Below are 22,833 nucleotides of genomic sequence, written 5' to 3'. Positions count from 1 at the left end.
TGCATGCATGTAGATGTAACGGTGCTGGGGACAGCATCTAGGCAGGCATGGTGTGTGATGGCCCATGCATTGGCTCATGTCACTTTCACATTTGTGGCCCATCATCATACTTTACATTCCAGTGCTTTGTGTGGACACTCACCTCCATCTGCCGATGACGGCACTCCATGTCTCCCACTCCATCTATCGCCTCCATGCCAATGGTGCTTGCACAGGTTTCTTCCCATCGGGTCAGCTTTATAGGGGAGCTGGACCCGCCGCCTGTAGCCAGACCCTGGCTCCGATTTGCAGATAGGATTTGCGCACACAGAGGCGCAAGTCATCCCACTTTTTTTTGTCATCCTTGACGGTGCGGGGGTGGTGCCGACCGCACTGACCTTCAGGGCCACTTCCTCCCATACTTCTTTTTTCTTTAGCTGGGCAGCTCGCCTCAGGTCTGATGCAAACACCACGTCTCCTATCTGGGCCAGAGTGTCTGCCAACACTCGTCCTCGGAGAAGCGCTCCTTTCGCTGGCGGGATGCTCCTTTTTTAATGGCCTTTGGCATTGTGCTGGAGGTGGAGCTGGAGATGTAGCTGGTGTTGTGTGGATCCAGGTCCTATGTCTCAAGGATTGCAATGGATTGTGTTTTTCAAGATGGCCACCGTAGCATTTCCTGTTCTGGCGCAATGACGTTACTTCCGGTTCTGGTATTGCGGGGCCCGATATTGCCGGGTCCGGTATTGCTGGTGCCCGTTATTTAGGGGTGGACCAAGGTGGAGGAGGTGTCAGCGCTTTGCATGATGCCGCTAACGGGGGTTTTAGGGTCATTTACGGCATCCCGGTACAGACGATTCCGGCATGCTGCTACGCGCGTGCACGCATTCTCGTAATAGGCCGCTGTTAGCTATGTGCTAAGGTGTTCAGGCATAGATATCAGGATCCAAACAGATTTACTGATACAGATGCACACAGTCAGTAGATTCAGTCAAGTTATGTGTTAGGAATGCAGTGGGAAATTTAAGTGTAGATTCCCTTTACCTCTATGGTGAGTTTCCTCTGCCCTAAACAGTGATGGCACTATGGATCGACTGGGGTGCAAGGTGAAGAGGCTAACAGAAGGCACCCTTTACCACTGTCCTTTGCCGGGCTGCCCTGCAGTGGCTGCCCTAGGAGCAGTGCTGAAGAAATGACGAGTGGGAGTGGGTAAAGAAAAAGGACAGAAACAAACAAAGGACTAGACAACAAACACAGTGCATTCTTGGAGTAGGCCAGATACAAAAAATGGGCTGTAAATCACAGTAAAAACAAAGACAGACCCCTCCAAAAAAAGGCTCCAAACAGGCCCCAAACTCCTTACCAAGTGGTTGTTGTGCAGGATGGCTACAGATTATAAGCCGGTGCGAGCAGTAATGAGGGCTGCAAATAAAAGTCTGTGGATACCTGACTGCCTCGGCCAATTGCTATGGGGATGTGAGGTGGTGTGCAGGATGGCTACAGATTAGAAGTAGGAAAGCGGGGTGGTGCATTGCATACATGCTCCTTTTGTATAGTATTTATGTGTTCAGGGCAGATGTCTTTTGCTGTGCACGCAGTTCTTAATCTTTACGTGACTTCTTAATTGTGCAGTTTTTATGGGATTACTGGACTTTAACAAATCATGACAAGCTTTTGATATTCACCGGCCCAGAACCACTACAGACACCTGGCTTGAATGTATTGATATAATTTTTGGCGGCAGCTCAAACAGGCCATCAAGGCCCTCTGTATGTAGGCTCTTCATGTTTTGCTATTGTGAATTCCACTCATAAGCAATTTCAAAACTTCCCCCTTCAACCACCAGACTCAGGCATGTCCCTTTGAATCTCAAATGCAAGGACTCCAAGTGAAATATATGTGTGGTATAATGAATTCACCTTTCTATTAGTTCCTGTATGGCTCTTCATCATACTTTTGTAAGTAAATGAGACATCTACAAATACAGTAATTGAAATTATATACCGTTTTCTATGCCACACAACTGTCATTTAGATTTCCTGTGCTTGATGCTGGAATAGCCCTTATAATTTACAACATTCTAACAGATATTGAAGATGGCCCTTGAATACAAATCACATTTACATTGCATACACATTTTCTCTACAGAGGGCATATTTGTAATATAAATTGCTCTTCTTTGTATAATGGGAATCCAGGAACATTTCACTTGTGAAGATATCGCAGACTTTCCTGTATCTGCGTCCTGTTCTTCCACAAACATTCTGATCCTGATAAATGCTTTTGGGAGGTAAACTCACACAAAGTTTTGGGCCTTTATAAATAAAGACAGTTTCTGTCTAAAAACACTCCATTCCCAATATATTATCAGCTCAATAACGATTGAGGAATGTTTTGATACTGTGATGTATTGAGTTCTAGGTGAACATAGTTATCAGCATTTCTTCAGCACTGATTGGCCAGTCTCTCAATATTCTTGAAAAGCACACACAACCTTGGAAATATCATTGTGTGCATGACTAGGTTGATCTTACATGCTTCTACGATCCTATGTTTGTCATAACAGTGAGCAAGTGGCGTAGGTTTCCAACAAGTGAGATAATTGGTGGCTGGTGCCTCTCTTGCTCTTTCAGGAAGGCCTTTTTTCAATGTACCTTATTTTAGGCCCTTATGCTTTGCTCCAATGTTTTTCACAACTCTCTGCCTGCTGGTCTTTCCCAGATAGTTGGAGAGGCAGACTGTAATCTCTCTACCAGCCGTCCTCTGAGCCAGTAGAGAGGAGAATTGGGTTTATGGCCCCTCTGCCTGACTAGCCGAAAGCCCCATGAGTGATGGGCTCTGGCCTTCCCACTCAATCAGGCTGACCACAACCTTGCCTGCCTGCCTAGAGCCTTTGAGAGGAGGACTCTGCCCGTCTCTAGCACGATGGCCCAGTCAGGGCTGCTAGACACCACCATTTCCTCTTTTCTAGCATGGCCTTATATGGAGAGCCAAAAAGTGGACATTGTCCTTGGCTTCTAAGCTCACCAGGCCGGCTGAAAGCAGCAACAGAGGTAGATACTGTCTTAGGCTTTTAATAAAAAAATGTATTTTCGAAACTAAAATCAGTACAGAAAACAATCCATCAAACTAAGAAAATCATTTCATCTGGGGCAATTGCATTTTAGCTATGTCCATAAAGAAATCCCCCAAAGCAAATTCCATCATCTCATAAGAACAAAGTCAAACCTGGCCCCCGCATCTCCAGCTCTGTAATTGTGTTTGTTTACCATGTTCAATTATCTCCTTCATCAAGTTGTCCCTAACTAGGGAATGGGTGAGTGTGCAAGAATCACTGGAGAGAAGTCCACTTCTTTAAACAAAAGGTTTCAAGCTCTCCACAACACATATTTCCAAACAATTCACCCTCACCCCATATTTTTGACCTGGTTCTTAAGATCTAATCAGTCCATATAAGACAACATTGCGAGAATGAATAACTTCTGCATTAAGTCATTTTACCCATAGATCCATCAAAGCACCAAACCTGCATGTCTACACTGCCGGGCAAAAAAAGGTGTGAAACGGCGTCCTCTGACAAATAGCCTTTTCTAACATGCACAGGGGAACACAACATCCCACTTTGAAAAAGGAACCGGCGGAGAGGCAGACATCCATGAACAATGGAGCAAGCAAGGTCCCCAAAAATATTTAGGCGGTACAGTGCAGAAGCTGCTTTCCAAATTTCAGTGCTTCCCTGATCTGAGAAGGAGGCAATTGGCGCCAACCCCTCTACCCCTCTTGCAACCTTTTGAATGAGAGGAGTGGAAAGATTATCTAAAGGGATCTGGTTTTATTTGTATTGAATGATACATTTTCGCACATAAAAGTAGAATAAAGGGCATGATTCTGAATGGGGGATATTCTTAGGAATTTCCAGTCCCCAGGTTCTGCAAACAGAAACACCTAACCAAGAAACAACAACGATTGACAACTTCCTTTCTTCCTTAACTGGACAAACACTACCCTCTACCATGTTGCACACATAAGAGGACTGCATGCTCAGCCCCATATTAGGTACATGTTTCCAGCCAACTTGTAATGGTTTGCATATCGTAACATGAGAAACCTTTGCATGATTACTTCCCCAAAAGGGCTGACGAATCCACCCCTGGAGCGGAATGTAGCAGTGTTGAAGAATAGGAAAAACCATCTCCACATACAACAGGCCTGAGTGCAGTTTGGCTTTTGCCACTAAGATTTTCCCAGACAATGTGATCTCAGTTTCCAGTATGCAATTTTCTGCCTAATATTTGTAATATTCAGCGTCCAATTCTGAGAGTAAAAAACCTCCCCCATAACAAGCCTAAAACCTTATTTATTTATTTATTTATTTATTTATTGGACATTTGTTTTTCGCCTGTACAGCAGACATTGTTTCCAGGTGCCTCAAGACAAAAGGGGAGGGGGAACAGGGGAGGATAAACAACATAAAATGGTCCTACTAGGCCTTGTGACATTCGGATCGTGCAAGTGCAGTAAACACAGTGCAGGGGGGAGGCCGCAGGGCTGAGTCAGGGTAAGTGCTAGGGGAGCCCATGAGGGGCAAGTGTGCAGGTAGAAAGGGGTAAGGGGAAAATTCAATTTCAGATGTCTTTATTTATCTCTCTTCTTTTTGTACAATAGGGCAACATTACCACCCCTTAAAGATTCAAAAACAAAAATGATATCAGGACCCACCAGATCACAAAAAGCATAATAGAATCCCATATGTAGGCTATCAGATCCAGGACTTTTCCACTTAGGCAGAGATTTCATAGCCATTTCCAAATCCTCAAAGAGGAGATCTCACTCTAAGTCCTGCCTATCCTCCTCAGCAACCAACAGCTGTAAATTATGCAATAAGACAATTGTTAGATTCTGAGTTTGTGGCCTTATGGCAATATAGTTCAGTATACGAATCAAAAGCACATTGCCTCATATCATCATTGGTGGAGCGCTCCTTCCCAGAGTGGTCTTAAAGGTCCTCCATCTGCTGAGTCTTGATAATTTCTTGAAAAAATACCTTGAACCTGTCTTATTTTCCTCCAAAAAGGTTGTCCTGCTCTGCTGCCCACTGGGTGTTTGGTAGATGATCAGGGTCCACTCATATGTGCCCAATCTACCCTGCATACTATTGGCCAGAATTTCATCTTTACATTCTTAGGGTAATAGTTTTGTTTGGAAGGTGTTTATAGATAAGGCTAGCAATTCTGGCTTAGCAATGAGGTCAAAGATAGTGAACGAGAGTGTCTGCCTCTTTTGTTTCCTAAAGCAGGCAGATTTAGCATAGAAGCCAAGAACAGTGTCCAATAATTTGCTCCCCACATAGGGTCTTGTCAGTAGAGCAGCAATGATAGTTTCTGCCTTTCTAGCTTGGGGCTTAACCTAGCCAAGGAGAGAGGGAAAGGCAGAGCCCTTCTCTCAAGCGTCCTTGGTGTGGCTAGGCAGGGCAAGAGAGTAGGAACTGAGTCCTTCTCTAAGAGCCTCCATGGTGTGGCAAGGTTAGGCGCCTGTCTCTCCAGCTTCCCAGGTGTGGTCAGGCAAAGTGATAGGCTAATGCCAGAGCCCTTGCCTACAGGTGCTCATTGGAGCATTCTGAGAAACCAAAGGTTGTCTCACCTGCTAGTCCCCAGGATATCTCTCTCTCAGGGCACAGCCATCGCCTTTGGATCCAGACCCTGGGAGTGGACCAGTTCGGGAGGATCACCTGGGTGAGGGGTCTTCGGGGAGTGGGGGTGAGGCAACTGATGGTGAGACGTGGTATTCCCCCCTTTCCCGTACCCATGCCCCATCCTTTTTGATGGGATTCTCCAATATCCCAAATCCCCCCACCCCTTTTCTGCACAAACACTGGGCCAAGGAAGAGGGCGACTAAGAGTAAAGACGCTATCCCTTACATATCTTCTCGGACACGTCCCGCTAATCGGGTCAAGCAAAGTCAGGCACTTGACTTTAATCACATACATCCGATACACATTAGTTCTCCCCACACAACATTAGCTCTCCCGACACAGATAAAAGGCAGAACATGGAGACACACTCTAAGCAAGGTAGAACAGGAGAAGGAGCAGATCCTCTGAGGCGAAGGTGAACCCACTGTAGCAGAACAACCGATCGAGGGACGAGAGAAAAAGGTAGGGAAACCCAGGACAACCCTGCAAGAAGTTCATGCCTCCGAAGAGACGTGAAAGATATGCAGAGAAGGCCAAATCCCAGACAAGAAGACTGCATTGTATTTCAAGGACGCCAGCGACCCTCTCGGGTGAACGACAGAGTTGTGGAGGAGAGGCCAAGCCTGTGCTATTAACTATGACTCGTGAATTAAAGCTGCGAAGACAAGAAAGGAATGCACACTTCCGGTGAGTTAGCCAACGATATGGAAGGCCGGTGTGTGTTAGGGAAAGATTGAAGTTGCAACAGTATGGGCCTCATTGAGCTATTAGCGCCATGGCTGCCTCCAAAACTCTTCCGACTCCGGTCTGGTGGATGAAGCAATTACCGGTCCATTCCGAGGTCAGCGGGACCGGTAATTCCCCATTCACCAGAGCCATTCCCCATTCCCATTTCCCATTCCCATTTGAGCCCCCGTAGGGCTCAATGGGAATGGGGAAGGCGCTAATAACCGCAAATTGCGGTACCGTTATTAGCTCCAGAGTCCCTTTGCGGGTCCCGTCCTTAACGCCTGGAAAAACCAGGCATTAAAGGAGGACCCGCAAAGGGAACTCGTGGTAGGGCGGTATGGGATTACCGGCACCGATGCCCTTACCGGTGCCGGTAATCCCTTACTGCCCACCTCGTAATGAGGCCCTATATCTCACAATTGAAGGCTGCGCGCGTTGTGAGAAACCAGAGGGTGTCTCACCCATTAGCTCCCAGTGATCACCAGTGACCCTACCGGTTGAAAGGCAGAGTTGGGGAGGCGAAGCCAACCCTGTGGTACTAACCTTGACTCGTGAATTGGAAATCGTAAAACCAAGAAAGGAATACCCACAGCCGGTCAGCTGGCAAGCGACCCGAGAGACAGGTAGGGTATTAAAGAAAGTTTGAAGTGGCAACGTTATATTGCAAATTAAGGCTGAACGCGTGTGGCTTCGCCTCGCTCCAAAAAAGCCAAAGGAAATGGACGATCTTTTGATGTCATTATGGCCCTCTCATGGAATACACTTCCCAGAAACTATGCCTGGAGAAATGTCACCTGACATTCAAGAAACAGCTGAAGACCTGGTTGTTTGAATAACCCGCCCACTCTCATTTGCCCCCTTAGTTTCTGACTGTTCACGCTATGTTAACTTTTTTATCCAGTGTCTGAGTCTCTGCGCCCTGATGCCTGCAGGCTTTGCACAATACAAATAAATTTAAAAAATGAATACTGGGGCAAATAACACAAGAGTGTGAGCTGAAGAGAAAGTCGAAGTGGTCCTGCAGAGGTCTATAGTAAAAGCCTGCAGATTTGAACGTCTTCGACATCCATGAAAAGGTCTGAGCCTAACTGAGGGAGACCAGAAGTGTGATAAGTTAAGGGAAGGGAACTCCTAATAAACGTGAATAAAGTTTAGGGGAAGGGAACCCCTGTTAGTGCTGTGATTACAAGGTCCGAGCCGAATTGAAGGAGATCTACATTGAATCAGCTACTTTTTGGTTGAAAGGTCCGAGCCCGACCAAGGGAGACATATGCAAACTTTTTGCTTTGAGAGGTCCGAGCCCGACCGCGAGAGACTGGCATGAACTTTTGTTGAACTGTGAAAGAACCTTTGAAAGTTGGAATAAGTGACATTAACGTGGAGGGCCAAGTGGGCCTCAATCCACGTATTGAACTGCCTTTGTTTTGAGAACCTGAGCCAGAGTGTGTCATCCTGTTTACAGGGGCCACCTTACTCTGTGCTGTCCAACGTGGAAAGGAGAGCTGAATCAGCCACATTGATTATTTATGTTGTAACACTGACTTTCCTTTGCATACATATTCTCCATTTCACACTTTTTGTTTAAGAGATAGCGCAGGCATTGGGTTTTGTATAACCCATTTTGATTTGACATAGACTTACTAGGACTGAATTTTCTTTATTATTTGATTGTGGAGACTACTCCCATCTTTGCTATAGGGCCGAGTAGGAGTTTCTTCAAAACCCCCAAAAGATGAAGGTTTTGAAACTTGTAACTCTTGTGTCAGTGTCATACTTTTTACACCATGCCTCCCTTACAGCATAGTCAGGTACAGCTTGAGGTTTCTTTCTCGGGTAAGGCCATCTCTGCAAAGAAGACATTTGCAGAGTCCTAACATGTTTCAACTGCCCAGAGGGTGTTGAGGCAGAAATATGCCTTTCCCCTAACTTTTCTTCTTCCTCCAGGTCCTAGCTTCCAGATCGTTCCTGTGCACCATTAGTTCCCACTTGAGTGAGGGCATGCACAAACTCTGGAGATGCTGGAGACTTAGCAAATGCATGTTTGAACCTGACAGAGCAAAAACTCATTTTTTATTTTGATTCTAACTCCAAAACCATGTGCACGTTTTTTCTTTGCTGCGGACAACATTCCCTGAAAAGGGTGCTATCAGAAAACATTCTCCTTGACATAAAGGGCCTGATTCACAAAGCCTTTTTCAATAGGGAAAGGAACATTTCAACATCTGGGCTATAGGGAAATATATACTGAAGAAAAGTATGCAAAAAGAAAAGCGCAAGTTTTAAAACAAACATGTGAGCTGCAGTCTGCATACAGCAGCTGAAAAATTACACAAGCGAGAAATGTGCAATGTTAGCAGCCTACCTATTACCACAGCATATATTCCAAGTAAAATGTAGGCACACAAAGGAATCTTTTCAGTTACATGGCAGAATCCAGCAATCTTTTGTTAATTGGAGAACTGTTCAATCTGAGATGAAAAGCACAGCATTTCATAAGAGAGTAAACCGAAATCGAGTTTGGTCCTTGCCTTCTGTATATTGTCCTTTACGGGACTAAAATATATAAAGAAACAAAGAAATATTAAAGACTAGCTGATATACCCAGCTTTGCCTGGGCTTTCATTCCCTCATAGGTACAGGTAACTGTGCAACGTTTGGAGCACATTGGTGAAACAGTGTGGAATTGTATAAGCAACAACGCTTCGCCAAGCCACAAACCCACAAACACATTTTGACTTTTGCTGAAATCCAGGGAAATCGATGGGGTATCCAAATCTCATGTAGCCAGTAATGTCTGGAGGGTCCTAACAGGTGACTCTGCTAAATTTGGTGCAGATTGGTGAAACGGTGTGAAAATGTATAGGGAACCTACGTGAAGCCACAAACCCACCCACACATTTTCACTTTTGCTGAAATCAGGGAAAGGGGTGAGGTGTCCATATTTTATGTAGCCATCAATGTCCGTGGGGTCCTAATAGGTGACTGTGCACAATTTGCAGCAGATTTGTGAAATGGTGTGGCATTGTATGGGGAGCATATGTGAAGCCACAAACCCACACACTAGCACCAAAATGTGTAGTCTTGCTGAAATCTGGGGACAAGGGTGGGGTTTCCAGATGTCAGGTAGCCAGTAATATCCGGAGGGTCCTAACAGGTGACTGGGCATAATTTGGTGCAGATTGGAGAAACGGTGTGGAATTGGGAATTGTATAGGAAACATACGTGAAGCCACAAACCCACAAATACACACATGTTCACTTTAATATATATATACATATATATATATATGCATATATATATATATATATATATATATATATATATATATATATATATATATATATATAGAGAGAGAGGGAGAGAGAGAGAGAGAGAGAGAGGGGAGATAGATATAAATGGTGATAGGAGTTTCATTGCAAAGATGTTGTAATGTTGTTCTATTTAGATGACAATTGCAACATGGAAAATAAAATCACTTTTAATGGCTGCATTGGTGGATCAAACAGCAACCTTCGACCTAGAAGGCAAAATAGCAAACCTCCCCCAACAAGCTACAGGACATGGAGAATGCTTTCCCAGGAGAAATTTGCAAACACAAGCTTTTTAAGCTGACCATAAAAGGGCATGGATCTTTTGTTCTGGGAACAGGCTAGTAAGCAATACAAATGCTCCCATTTACAACTTGCATCTGTCTCTTATTTGATGGGGAAGTGGTCTGTAGTGGTCCTCCATCAAGTAATCAAATCCCCCATCTTCCAGAGGGAAGGAAACGTTGCACCTTTGGAGAAATGTCTGACACCAGAGGCAGCCAGATCCCAATATCACTCATAGAGGCTGGAATTATTTGTAAATGGCCCTGCCAGCCCTGTACTTCAAAGGACTTTACACCATGATGACCAGCATTCACACCAGGCATAAATGCCCTAGCTCTGAGCTAAAAGGACCTGATGCCAGATGTTCCGTTCCCAGGAAGAGAAACTGGAGATGTCATGTACTATTTTGGAAGTAAGAAAAAATAATGTCTATGTGAATTTTTTTACATTTGGAACCAATATTGCTTGTACTTTTTGACAAAAAGTCATAGAACCTCATCATGAGTTGGGTGGAGGGGTAAAATGAGGCAGTAACGCTATTACCACTGCATTTACTGCTCCGCCCAATCTTGAGTTGGGCAGAAAGTGGGACTTTTACCTCCACATTTTTGCTGGAGGTAAAAGTCTCCCCTTTCTGCCTGTTTTCAGTGCTATTACTGCAGCGCTAATTGCGCTGGTGCTAATAGCGCTAAGAAAGCCCCATTGGGTCCATTGGGATTTATCTCCCCACTGCAACTCGGGATCCAGCGCAAACTGTGCCGGACCGAGTTGCAGTAACGCTAATATCGATGGGTGGTATCCCGGCGCAATTAGCAGCTGCATACCTCCCAACTCCTGATGAGGCTCATGGAGAGCTATTTTTTTTTAAAGAATGTTCCTCTTTAGGGTGTAAAGCTCTATCAGCTGAATGTAAAACAATATCATTTTTTGGCATTATTTTCATTATGTAAATTAGGCAAATGTGGATATTTTCACACAGAAATAGAACACATTGGTGGTTTATATATCCGAGTGTCCGTACTGGTGAGCAATTTACTCTGAGGTGGAAACATAATTTTTGTATAAAAGAATCAGTGCATGTAAAGTCAACATTTATAACACATACATCTTACGTGTTCAGAATCACAACATTTGACTCCCCTTTGTGAGAGTAATCTGATGGGCTGATTAGTAATATGATCACATCTGAGGAATATGATGTTTTACAAGGTTAAACTTGTTTAATGTAGAAAGCTCCAAGATGACATCACATCAAATGGGAAGGAAACTGGGTTTAGAAATCACTCCCATTAGACTGCTCAATAATATGCCCAATGAGCACGGAGGGATTGGTCTGGTCTAGTGTGATGTCACTTTTGGAACACCGTTCAATCACATACATTGGGCCTCATTACAAGGTGGGCAGTAAGGGATTACTGGCACCGGTAAGGGCACCGGTGCCGGTAATCCCTTACCGCCCTACTACAAGTTCCCTTTGCGGGTCCTTTCCTAACGCCTGGTGGCGTTAAGGACGGGACCCGCAAAGGGATACCGGGGTCAATAACGGTACCGCAATTTGTGGTACCGTTATTGCCGCCTTCCCCCTTCCCATTGAGACCTATGGGGGCTCAAATGGGAATGGGGAATGGCTCTGGTGAATTACCGATCCCTCCGACCTCGGAATGGACCGGTAATTGCTCCATCCACCAGACCGGAGTTGGTACGATTTTGGAGGCAGCCATGGCGCTAATAGCGCCATGGCTGCCTCCAACCTCGTAATGAGGCCCATTGTCTCGCTGGATTAGAGAAATGAAACACCTTTAAGGGTAGTGGTTTCTGCTCCATAAAAATTCAAACCATAGATTCTAGGGACAGACAATTACTTGCTCACTCATTGACTGGGATGAACTGATTGATTGACTTAAAGAAGGAGAGAAAGATGAATTGTAAACAACAGAAAGGAAAAAGGAATAGATTGCTTTCTTTTGGACCCATTTTGGATTGCTAGCATTATACTGCAGGAAAGGCCTACCTGCAATTAAAGTCCAAAGCCTTCTTCATCAAAAGAGACAACAGACATACACCACCTTTCTGACTGATGCCAACCCGTTTCTAGAGGGGGAGAATGGAAACAGTCCTTAAGAGGGTGCACATCTGTCTGTGAGAAATTCCTATGTAATTATAATATTAAGGGAAAACAATCCTCAGGCAGTGATAATCTAAAGGGGTATAGATTAAATCCCAGCATGTTTAGTTCGTGAAAAGATCAAGGGGAAATTAATACATTTTTCAGAAGTGTATGTGCTTCTGGAATTATAGATTTTATAGAATAGGGCCTATGGTGTTTATAGTGAAAGATCCCCTGCCTCCTTTTCTGTGTAATGATCAAATCCACTGTTTTGAACCATTATAGAATTAATGTCTTGTTTTAAATCAAATCCTGAATTCAAAATGTGATGCAACCTTTGTAAGTTTATTTGAAGACCTGCCTGTGTTTATGTTTCAGGAATGCTTTCCTTTTCCCTACAGTAAAATATAACGTTTTTAATCTTTCTTTCAGTTTGTTAGTCAAAGATGCACTGACTTCCATCCCTCATGGTCCTTTTAAATAGATGTTTTACTTTCTCATCTTCTAACAGTTGGATGTTTAATTTCCACACCACTTTGCCATATGAAACCAGATATGTGACAATGCATTTTATCTTAAGCAAGTAATGATCTGAAAAAAATACTGGCACAACATCACATTCACAATATTCAATATTTTGTGAGACAAAGATAAAATAAATTCCTGATTTCCTTGAACAGACTAGCGGAAGACCACATGACCAGGCACTCTTGGATTAAAACTCCTAAAACGGTTTGTTAGTTTAAAATCTAATAAAATGCCCTTTAAAAACTGCAGTTGTATCTAAAGGTGCTTCCGGCAACTTATCACTTTCAGAGATGCATTCATTAAAATCCCAATTTAAATCAATATCCTCCATGTTAAGAGGATTGGTTACATTATTGCCAACAGGTCATTCTTGTCATGATCAATATCGCCAACCCATCACTTCGATCCTCATTCGATCCAGCCCAAACGGAAGCACCCCAATTCCATTTCTTTTTTTTAAAAAAACACATCTGCTGGAACAGACTTCAAATGTCTCAAAAACTTATCAAATCATGCCAGACTGTTCAAAACCATACATTCAACATCTCAATTTGTAGAGCCATAGAAACTAACCCTATTACCACCGAAAACCTATACATCAAAATGGTTTAGGAGAAGCCATTAACTGAACCACTTCTTCTAATTGAGCTGCATTTTTCATACAAAAAAACACAACCCCAACTCCCTGGCCACCAGAACTATGAACCTATTCAGGCTCAGAGGGCTTAGGAAATGCCCCTAATCTTCATTTCCTTTCACAGTATTCTTAGTTTTATCCCTCACCAGGTCCTGGTGATCTTCACCCGATTCCGTATTATCCATGATTGAGCATCCTTCCTTATTTTCTTTTAACCCTTTTTTAACTGTTACAAAATCCTCCTTTTCTTTCTTTTATCTGAAACACCAGTCACTTCCATTTCATCATCCTATTTTCAATTTGAACAAATAATGTCCTCGCAATCTGCAACCACATAACAGCAACTTCCACAAATACAAAATATTTTAGGCAGGCCATTATAAAAAAAAACACCCCTGATGCATCGGCTACATAAATGAGGAGAGAATATGTTGCAAACCTCTTTGTCCATCTTTATGCTTCGCCAATTTTACATAAGCCCTCCAAGAGCAATTCCACATTCCATCATTATCATAAACCTTATTCATGGTATTAACTTGCTCCACATTACTTCATACCCTTACAAACAAGTCATTTACTGATACAGTTTTCTTAAAAACCTTAAAAATCACCATCTTCATTCTAACATGAGTAATCTATTCTACATTAAAATACCATAAACCAATATAAACTTCCCTCCTCTAATAAATGCTCAAAAACAAATTAAACACTGCATACTCCATGAAACCTACATCCCATGCAGTACTAATAGGCAGAGCAATTAAACAGAAAAGGTTCTATCCATCCACACTCAAAATCTTCTGCAACACATTTCGTACAAGCATCTGTACACGCAGCCTTCACTCACACAAGAGAATAGTCTGAAGGAAAGAAAACAAAAAAACAACCAAGAAATACAGAGCGGGTCATACCATTGTGAAGATCACTTCCACCAACTCCCTTTCTGTAAGAAAGCACGGCACCCACTGTTCCCATACCCACTCGGCTAACAACTCCAGCTAACCAGTTGTTGCACCTCCTGGGCAAGGAACCTAGAACCAGAGTTTATGGAATTCTACCACAACTGACAAACACTCAAACTGAGATCCTGTACCAATTCACCTTTAGTAACAGCACAAACTGATACCAACATCCAGACAAGGCACCCTTTAGAATCACATTCATCTCTCCTCTCTCCACCATCAGCCAAGTACAGTGTGATCCACCCCATCCACCACAGTGTCCAGACAAGCCACACTAACCAGGCGGAGGGGGCCTTTAACTATAACCAGCACCTGTCAAAGGACTGAGCAGGCCTGTCAGCAATGGAAGACACTACATTTGTACTTAACCCAAGGGCTCAAAGAGCAGTTACCAAGCCAGCCAAGCCAGAATTGCTACAAATACCCTGCCTTATCTATAATTGTCCTACTAGGCAAAAATCATCTCTTAGCAGGGTGGCTTATCTTTCAAGTGTAACTAGGATAGCTTTGCAAAATGTGAGTGGTCTGTCAAACTTCCGGTAGCCAGCAGATGATTTGAAATGGCAGCAGAACGCAAAACTGAAAAAGAAGAACGTTTATCCACATTTTCAGAGGGTATTGGCCAATAAGGTACTGTTATTTGAAATGAGGAGTTCAAAAGCAAGCTGTGGGGGACTTTGTGTGCACACAGGATGGCCTGCTCTGCAAGGAATTGTGTGTGTCGAGAAGCAAACATTGTGTACATGATGGTCATTAGAATCAGAACAAAATGTTGCTGTTTGCTCTGTCAGCTTAAAATACACATTTGCTATGTCAGCAGCAGCTCCAGGGCTGAGGCATTTGCTCACCCAAGTGCAATCTAACTATGTACAGAAATATCTGGAACGTAGGACTTGGAGGAAGAAGAAAGGTCCCTCAGAGAAATTGAATTTTCCAACCTTTCCATTATCTGGTCAGCAAACATGTATGGGACGCTCTTTCCCTGGGCTCCTCAGGACTGCCTAAGCTCTCTGTATTTGTATTTTATTGAATTTATTTAGCCCTTTACTCCAAAGTGCTTTGCATGAGAACAAGTAACATACAGCAAGCACAAGATGGCAATTGAACCACAACCTGAAAACAGTATAATGAACAACTTTTAATATTGCAGAGGTGAGGAGGGTGAAAGGAGGAGAGAGGTGTGCTAGGGAGTAGTAGATGTTAGAGGAGATAAGAACGGGGGAAAGAGGGAATGCAGGAATGTGAGGGAAGAAGATAGGAAAAAGTGAGACTAGAAGCGAGCGGGGGGAAGGGAGGAAGGAGGTAGATGGGAAGGAGAGGGAGGGAAGAGCAGGAGTAAGAGGTGAGAGTAGAGGAAAGGAATTGTGGGGTGTTAGGGAGGTGAGTGGAAGAGATAAGATTTTAGGGAAGAGCAAAAAGAAGGGTAGGAGGGAGAAGAGCAGATGTGAAGGGGGAGGCGGTTCCAGTGGAAGGGAGCATGGAGTTGGAAGGAGCGGAAGTGGCTTGTACTTCTCTGCTGGCTTGTACTTCCCCAGTTAGAGAGGCAGACTCTGCTTGTGAGCTTTCTGCCGGCCCTCATCTGAGCCACTAGAGAGGACTTGGTTCCTGGTCCCTCTGTGTGCATGCCCACCTTCCTGTTGAGCCAGTGAGCTACTGCAAGTACCCACTCTACATGGTTGCTGTTCTCCTCATACGCCAGCCAGAGCCACCCACCCTGCTGTGGCAGTGCTGCAAGTCACTACGGTAGAAGTGGCATCAATGCCATGAAGGCTACCTCCGAGTAGTGTGCTGGAGTGACAGGCACAAGTGCCCAGCTCTGTCACCTGCCAGCTCATTGTGCTTTGCGAATCCGAATATCTAGCGCACCAACGCTGGTATGGCTCACACCGTTATTGCTTGCAGAGTGACTAAGGCTGACTTACAGTTAAACAAATAAACTTTCCGAAACACCATATCATAATCCAAGATAATCTGAAAAAATATGTGCCGGGGCGTAGAGAAAATCTGGCACTCGGCCCTGGAAAACAGCACCACAAATTAAGCACTGTTCAGAAGCCTTTGAGAGGGGGACTCTGTTTCCATCTCATGCTGGGAGGCCTAGTCAGGACTGCAAGAAAGACATCCGTGCCTCTCTTCTGGCATGGCCGTATTAGAGAAACAAAGAAGTTCTACTGTCCTTGGCTTCTATCTAACCGCACACAACCTGCTGAAAGCAGTAACCAACAGGACCACTCATTGCAGACCCAGCCTTACGTGCTAGTCTGCTCTATAATTGTCCTACTGGGCAAAATCTATCTCCTAAATTAGCGAGGGTAACTTCCAGGTCAAGTGTAGCTAGGATAGGTTGGCAACATGTAAGTGGATCCTTGTCACCTGCCAAACTTCAAGTAACCAGCAGACGTTCAAAACTGCAGCACAATGCAAAACAGGAAAGGAAGAAATGTTACGCCAATGTACTGGGGGTGCTGGCTGATAAGGTGCTGTTATGCAGATTACACTTCAAAAGCAAGCTCAGGAGATTTTTGGGTCCACAGAAGAGGGCTTTACATATACATTTGCTATACCAGCAGCAGCTCCAGAAATGAGGTATTTGCACACCCAAGTGCAAACTAACACTGTACAGAAAAAAACAGGAAGCTAAGTCTTGGAGAAAGAAGAAAAGACACTCAAAGAAATGCAATCTCTCAATCTTTTCATTATCTGGGGGGCTCTCTCTCCCTGGACTGCTAGGGAGTGCCTACGCTCTCTGCCTGCTTGTAATTCCGCTGGCAGCCATTTTATGATCCTCTAGAGAGGAGGAGTGGTTTCCTAGCACCTCTGCCTGCTGGGCAGAGAAAGGGTCTGACCTTCCCAGATCCTTTGGAGAGGAGGACTCAGTCCTTCAATCTCTAGCTGGCTGGCAAAGTCAGACACCATCCTTGCCTCTCTTCTGGCATGGCCTTATTTGTTGAGCATGGGAGTTGACACTGTCCTTGGCTTCTAAGCTCAGATGGACTGCTGAAAGGAGAAAGAGCCGTAAAAGCTAATTTCAGACCCAGCTTCATTAGTAAGCCTTAGTTATAAATGTCCTACTAGGCAAAGTCCTTCTCCTCAACGTGTAGCTTCGATATCTTGGGAACATATGAGTGGATCCTTATCATCTGAGAAACCTCTGGTAGCCTGTAGACAGTTTGAAACTGCAGCAGAAGGCAAAACAGAAAAGGAAGAAATTTACATTTTCAGGGGGTGCTGGGCAATAAGGTACTGTTATGCAAAAGAGCACTTCAAAAGCAAGCTGTGAAAGCTTTTGTGTCCACACAAGAAAACCTAGGGTAGCAAGCAGGGGTATCAGGTAATAATATCCCTATATATATGGTCGCCATATATAATGTTGCCGGGAAAAGGTTGTGGCGACATTATATAGGTCACCATATATATAGGGACAGGGGCAGTGGGGATTACGGGGGCGTCCCATGAAAAATAAAAAAGGCTTCGGGGGTAGCAGGGGTGTCCCTCGCATGTTCCATGTAATAATGTCCCCACAAAAAAAACGGCAATTTTTCAGACATTTTTTTGCATGGTGATATTTTTGAGGTAGGGTGACCAGATTTCCAAAACGAAAAACCGGGATGACCGACAACATAAAAGCGGGACTACTGCATCGCAGCCCACCAATTACCGACCCTCCCCCAACACGCCCTCACAACCACCACCCAATCATATTCCCAGCACTTCTCCTTTCTATAAACTCCATTTGATCTCATTTGTGCAGTTTTGTCTGTGAATCTTGGCCTGTTAATTCAAAACAAGCGCTTGCTCTAATTGATATTACATGACTTGCTGTACAATGATTACCAAGCCAGCCTCTGTGGCACAGTCAGTAAGTGTTGTGACTGTACCTGAAAGGTTGGGGGTTCGAGCCAATCCTCCAGCTACAAAATTCTGAAAGTGTTGTGAAAAATAATTACAATTTTAATTACTGTAGCCACCCAACCATGCCAACCTCGGACAGGGTTTCTAAAATTAAAAATCTCCCTGGACCCCGGGACGGAGGGTGATTTCCCCGGACTGTCCCGGAAAAACCGGGACGTCTGGTCACCCTATTTTGAGGGGACATTATTACATGGAACCCCAGCAGGCAGTTTCAAACTGCAACAGAATTCAAAACAGAAAAGGAAGAAATGTTATACAAATGTTTAGAGAGTGCTGACTAATGTCACGAATTATGGGGGACGTGTGGGAGTAGTCTGCGCCAGAGTTAATGGGAGCTGCTGAAGGCTGGCGCGGAACTACATTTCCGAGAGATCCTGGGGGTTGAAGTCACGTGCTTCAGATCGTGTTTGTGATTAGCACGTGAAGCACGCACACCACGCCGCCGCCATGAGGAATTGCCCAGCTGAACGCCAACGTGGCGTTCCCAGAGTCCAGTAGCAGGAGGAGAGCCCAGGCCTGTAGCAGTGAATGGGAGCAGCACATACCTGCCTAACCTGTCACGTCATATTCTCCACCTGATTGGCTTTCAATCCAATGACATGGATTGAAAGCACTATTATTTTGGCAGCGGCGCCGCCTTCATTTTACTTACTATAGCATTGAATGAATTATTTTCAATGCTATAGTAAGCAAACTGAAGGCTACAACAACCGAGTTTACCTTTTTGACAGGTGGGCGGGGCGTGTGGGCGCAGCCGTGTGCAAATGGGCGGAGTCTTGTGTGGCTGTGGGCGGGGCACAAATCTCAGGAATTTTGATTTTCAAATGTAGGCAGGTATGGAGCAGCAGCAACAGAATCTTCCTTCCCAGGGCCGCAGCGTTGATTGCCCTGTGGGAAGGGGAACAGCCTGACTGCGACACGGCTAGCAGAGGCACCGTATGTGTGGGTTCCAGTTGATTGGGCAGAGTCATCAATGCCCCTTAACTCGTTCGCGCGTTCAGGGGCTTAAGTTAATTGCTCTGCCTGCGCTTGTGTACCATTTATTTTCAAATCGTGTGCCAACTATTATAGTTCCATTTGTTATTTCTTTTTACAGAGAACGTGTGCACATAATTCACATGGCCGATTAATAATATTCAAGGAGTGCACAATTGCCAATGACTAAGCACGAGTGCACAATTGCAATGGAGACAAATACACACTGTGCATTTAATGAACTGAGATTGTAGAGTTCCTGAAACAGGTCAGAATGTGAAAAATAACTATCAAATCATAACAGATAGTACAAGTGCATGGACCAATAAGGGAGAGGTGAGGGGGGGAAAAGGAGACAAAACTAGCAGTAACATTACTATGCCCGACGACAATTGTTGCAGTGCAAGAGTGACAAGAGGAGGAGGGGAGGTAAGGGGGGGGGAATGGAAAGCAGTAAGGAGAGGAACAAAACAAGTGACTATCTACAAGATAGTGCAGGGGAGGGAGTGGGAGGAGAAGACAAGAAGGGAAACAAGGAAGACACTGGCGGGGGCAGGGGGGACAGGAAAACACTGGCGGGGGCAGGGGGGACAGGAAGACACTGGCGGGGGGCAGAGGGGACAGGAAGACACTGGCGGGGGGCAGAGGGGAAAGGAAGACACTGGCGGGGGGCAGGGGGGACAAGGAGATACTGGCAGGGGCAGGGGGGACAGGGAGACACTTGCGGGGGCAGTAGGTCAAGGCAACACTGGCGGGGGCAGGGGGGACAAGGAGACACTGGCGGGGGGCAGGGGGGACAGGAAGACACTGGCGGTGGGCAGGGGGGACAAGGAGACACTGGCGGTGGGCAGGAGGGACAAGGAGACACTGGCGGGGGGCAGGGGGGACAAGGGGACACTGGCGGGGGGCAGGGGGGACAAGGAGACACTGGCGGGGGCAGGGGGGACAGGAAGACACTGGCGGGGGGACAAGGAGATACTGGCGGGGGCAGGGGGGACAAGGAGACACTGGCAGGGGGGACAAGGAGACAGTGGCGGGAGGCAGGGGGGACAAGGAGACACTGGCTTTGGGACAGGAAGACACTGGCGGGGGCAGGAAGTCACTGGCAGGGGGCAAGGGAGACACTGGCGTTGGGACAGGAAGACACTGGCAGGGGGCAGGGGGGACAGGAAGACACTGGCGGGGGGACACTGGCAGGGGGCACAGGGAGACAAGGAGACACTGGCGTTGAGACAAGGAGACACTGGCAGGGGGGACAGGGAGACACTGGCAGGGGGCACAGGGAGACACTGGCAGGGGGCACAGGGAGACACTGGCAGGGGGAAGGGGGGACAGGGAGACACTGGCAGGGGGAAGGGGGGACAGGGCGACACTGGCAGGGGGAAGGGGGTCAGGGAGACACTGGCAGGGGGAAGGGGGGACAGGGAGACACTGGCAAGGGGCACAGGGAGACACTGGCGGGGGGAAGGGGGGGACAGGGAGACACTGGCAGGGGGCACAGGGAGACACTGGCAGGGGGAAGGGGGGACAGGGAGACACTGGCAGGGGGAAGGGGGTCAGGGAGACACTGGCAGGGGGAAGGGGGGACAGGGAGACACTGGCAGGGGGAAGGGGGTCAGGGAGACACTGGCAGGGGGAAGGGGGGACAGGGAGACACTGGCAGGGGGAAGGGGGTCAGGGAGACACTGGCAGGGGGGCCAGGGCGACACTGGCAGGGGGAATGGGGTCAGGGAGACACTGGCAGGGGGAAGGGGGGACAGGGAGACACTGGCAAGGGGCACAGGGAGACACTGGTGGGGGAAGGGGGGACAGGGAGACACTGGCAGGGGGCACAGGGAGACACTGGCAGGGGGAAGGGGGGACAGGGAGACACTGGCAGGGGGAAGGGGGGACAGGGAGACACTGGCAGGGGGAAGGGGGTCAGGGAGACACTGGCAGGGGGAAGGGGGGACAGGGAGACACTGGCAGGGGGAAGGGGGTCAGGGAGACACTGGCAGGGGGAAGGGGGGACAGGGAGACACTGGCAGGGGGAAGGGGGTCAGGGAGACACTGGCAGGGGGGCCAGGGCGACACTGGCAGGGGGAATGGGGTCAGGGAGACACTGGCAGGGGGAAGGGGGGACAGGGAGACACTGGCAAGGGGCACAGGGAGACACTGGTGGGGGAAGGGGGGACAGGGAGACACTGGCAGGGGGCACAGGGAGACACTGGCAGGGGGAAGGGGGGACAGGGAGACACTGGCAGGGGGAAGGGGGTCAGGGAGACACTGGCAGGGGGAAGGGGGGACAGGGAGACACTGGCACGGGGAAGGGGGTCAGGGAGACACTGGCAGGGGGAAGGGGGGACATGGATACACTGGCAGGGGGAAGGGGGTCAGGGAGACACTGGCAGGGGGAAGGGGGGACAGGGAGACACTGGCAGGGGGACAAGGCGACACTGGCGGGGGGCAGGGGGGACAACAAACCAGAACGGGACTCGAGTTTAAAAGCACCCGAATGCTCTGCATAACCACTCCCCCACCCTCAGGTGCTCCTTTTCCTACCTGTCAGCTGAAGGGGAAAAGGGAGGGGATCAAACGGCATCGCCTCTGCAGAGTGTAAACATAGGCGGTGAACCAGCTTCCTCCGGCTATCTGCCAGTTCGCTTCCCCTCGGATTTGCCTCCCTCTCACTCTGCATCTCCCTGGGAGGGAGGGAGATCTCTTAACAGGCCCGTGTAATGTCGGAAAATGGGCTATCAATGCGCTATCTTGGGCGAAATTGCCCGTCGAAAAATGCTTTCCTGCCAGTCGTTACTGCGCATGCTCACCAACACAGCGCATGCGCAGTAGCACCCTAAGCATTTTTCGACGGCTGAGCAGATTTCGACGTTACACCGGGTGTAAAACTCACGTGAGAGTGCTGACAACTTTATGTGGGTTGGACCAGGGCACTTGGGGCATGGCTGCAGGCAAATGTCACTTGAAGTGAGGATAAAATGGCAGGAATATGTTAATTGATGTATGTTTCCATGTGGGAGGTTAAGGTTAAGGAAAAAAACGTCAGGTGTGCTGCGGTCAGTGGCAGGAAGTTCTGGGTGTATCAGAAAACCAGTGTTTATCTGTGTGTTACCCTGTCCTACCTCTACACATTCATTTCATGCTTCTTACCCTCTTTCCAGTTAGCCTAAATACTCATACCTACCCACAACCTCTTCCTAACCCTCTTCCCTGCATTGGTTGCTTGGAGGTAGTCTGTGTATTCAAAGAAGGCATCTCCTGTCAATCAAGGCGGGAGGGCCGTGTACCTGCGGCTTCTGTGGTTGGATCAAGAGTGCGGATATGCAATATTGACAGCCAATAAGGTGCTGTTATGCAAACAAGCACATCAAAAGCAAGATGAACAGGCTTTTGTGTCCACAGAGGAAGGCTTGCTTTGCAAGGAATTTTGGTTGCTAAGAAACAAACTGGTTGTACATGTTATTCTTTGGAATCTGAACCAAACTTGGTTGTTTGTTCTGCCAGCTTGAAATATACATCTGCTATGTCAACAGTGGCTCTAGAAACTAGGCGTTTCCTCACCCAAGTGTAATCTACCATTGTGCAGAAAAGATCTGGAAGCTAGGACATGGAGAAAGAAGAAACGGCACTCAAAGAAATTGCATCTTTCAAGCTTTACATTATCAGAGCAGCAAACATGTACTGGACTCTATTTTCCTGGACAGCGACGGAATGCCTCACCTCC

At 46.7% G+C, this 22,833-nt stretch overlaps 1 long non-coding RNA gene across 1 annotated transcript in view; it reads right to left on the bottom strand.

The window, feature by feature from the left end:
* The window catches only part of LOC138567447 (uncharacterized), a 424,841-nt gene extending 402,972 nt beyond the window's left edge, over window positions 1-21,869 (bottom strand). The window contains exon 1 of the long non-coding RNA XR_011302209.1: window positions 21,654-21,869. This is a non-coding gene — a long non-coding RNA (uncharacterized lncRNA). The remainder of the gene's footprint in view (window positions 1-21,653) is intronic.
* Between the last annotated feature and the right edge of the window lie 964 nt (window positions 21,870-22,833).

The sequence above is a fragment of the Ambystoma mexicanum genome, chromosome 2p (genome assembly GCF_040938575.1).
Source record: "Ambystoma mexicanum isolate Mex_15411 chromosome 2p, UKY_AmexF1_1, whole genome shotgun sequence".
Lineage (NCBI taxonomy): Eukaryota > Metazoa > Chordata > Amphibia > Caudata > Ambystomatidae > Ambystoma > Ambystoma mexicanum.
Note: the sequence above shows the minus strand (reverse complement) of the source record. Positions and strands in the feature narration are given on the sequence as shown.